The sequence below is a fragment of the Glossina fuscipes genome, unplaced genomic scaffold (assembly GCF_014805625.2).
Source record: "Glossina fuscipes isolate IAEA_lab_2018 unplaced genomic scaffold, Yale_Gfus_2 1, whole genome shotgun sequence".
NCBI classification, from domain to species: Eukaryota; Metazoa; Arthropoda; class Insecta; order Diptera; family Glossinidae; genus Glossina; species Glossina fuscipes.
The window spans coordinates 35,258,342-35,260,703 of record NW_023998415.1 but is presented as its reverse complement, the minus strand read 5'-3'; positions in this window follow the sequence as shown (position 1 = coordinate 35,260,703).

Genomic DNA, 2,362 nt, shown 5'->3' with positions numbered 1-2,362 from the left:
GTAGGCTACGATTTCTACACAATATATTCATCGAATTTAGAAACGAATGTCTTCCCATATGCCCGTATTATTGCGTGTTTGCAAAAATTTTTATCAGTGGCTTCCGACCCTTAAAAATGATAAGGAAACGAGAAATACTTGGACGACATAACGGTTGAATTCGATGGTTTTGACCATCCTCTAAATAAAATAACATTTTTCCATTTAATATCATTGATTTATTCAGTGAACGCCAACGCTAGTCACGGTCCGCTCGAAATTCTTCTTCTTCTAAATACATTAATTTTATTGTTCATTTGAAGAAAACTGTTGCCGAAGGCCAACAAAGACGATCGCAAGCTTATGGTGATGCTGCTCCATCACATCTTATTAGTCGGCTTAGGTTTCAACGGCTTAAAAACGGCGAAAATGTCATTTTTCGGCCCCTTGCTGTAAAAGATGTCCAGCTCGAATGGGAAGTTCTGCCAAGCCCAACTTATTCACCCGACCCGGCGTCTCGTGGTTACCACTTATACAGATCGGCACAGTACGGCTTGGCTGGCAAGTGGGTCCGCAAAGTTGAAGAAGTGCGAAAATGAGCCGGTGATTGGATCGCTGCCAAACCAATATGAAGTTCTTTCGACATGATATCGCCATGTTACGAAAAACTTTGTAAAATGTTATAGAAAATATTTTGGTTAATATAGTTATAATGGTTATATCAATTTTCCACAATAAATGCATTTTTCATTTGAAAAAATGATCATAACTTTTGCAAACATTTAATAGTTAAAGCACCGATACTGTCTATAATCGAAAACAGATCCTGCATAAATCTCAAATTTCGTTGTTTTTTAAAAATAGTTACATTATTGCTTTACTGCAGTACCACATTTCACTTTGAACCATGCTCGTCAAATTGATAGAGACCTCCTTCCAACTATGATCCTATCTTTTATATCCTTTTCCAAATTTCCTCACATACTTTTACTTTAATGGCATTCCTTATACTCTTTTGAAGCGATTTTAGTTAAATCAATAACGAAATTTGACTTTTCCTGCTAACGTATTGCCTTGACCAGCAAGGATTGATTTGCTCGATGAAGTTCCATTCAATGGTTCTTTGAAATTTTTGTTTTTGGCAAAGGCTTAAAATGTTGTACAATAGATTCAAAATTAACTAAAATTTCGTTAATCGAAAATTTTTCACTTATTGCAAAATTCGTTCGAAAACATAATTGAAGGCCTAAGGTTTGACGTAAGGATTGATTGACGGTAATATTGAAATTCTAATTGCATATATATATAATGAAGCAAAAGGCGTTCCTAGTTCGTCGTAAACGTTTGCATTTCATGTGTCGGCCTGTGCGTCAATAAATAAAAATGAAAGCAAGAAAACCAAAAAAAAAAAAAAGCAATAGAAAAATACATTCCAACTCTACCTTGACATAAATTGCAGTTTTCAAGTTCAATATCTGTAAAAAGCGACAACGACAACGACAACAACAACAACAATAACAACAATAACAACAATAATAGTAACATGAACGACGACAAATATTATTTGCCAATGTAAATCATTCACACACATTCATGCGAGCGAGCGCATATATATATATATATATCCACGTTCGTATGCATTAAAATTTGTATATAAACGACTAACTGACGACTACGTGCTATACGTATACGTATGGTTGAAAGATCGAGAGAATTGTAGAGAATTGGCGAACAAAAACGAAAAAACATTAGAAGAGAAGAGCATGAAGAGACGATTAGTCTTGCTTATGCCTTTTTACATGAGTAGCACGTGGCTAAACTGCAACGGCCTACACACTACTGCTGCAGGTTAGTGCACGTTTTCAAGGACAATTCATATTTTTCTATCCATCTATCTACCTGCTCGCTTGCTTGCTTGCTTGCTTGCTCGCTTACTCGCTTGCTTGTTTGTTTGTTTGTTTGTTTGCTCGCTGATTACATTAGCTTGTAAACATATATATATATATATATATATATATATGTATCTACGTATATGTACTATTATTTTTACTAATAACAGCAAATTGAAGAAAGAAAAATGAAAAAATCGCATACTCACCTATATATTTGAATACAAATACAAATACCGGCTCACACGCACTCACATTAGAAAAATAAAGATAAAATATATGATTTGGATTTATTTTCAGCAAATAAATAAATCCAAATGTTCCTTGGCTCCATATAATATAATTAATCTTCTATTTCATAAATATATATTTCACATATACGTAATCTTATCTACATTTTGCCAGATGAGCGTAAAAAAGGCATGACTGTAAGTTTCTTAATTGCCATCATCCATTTTTTTTTTTTTTTTTTTTTTTTTTTTTTTTTTTTTTTT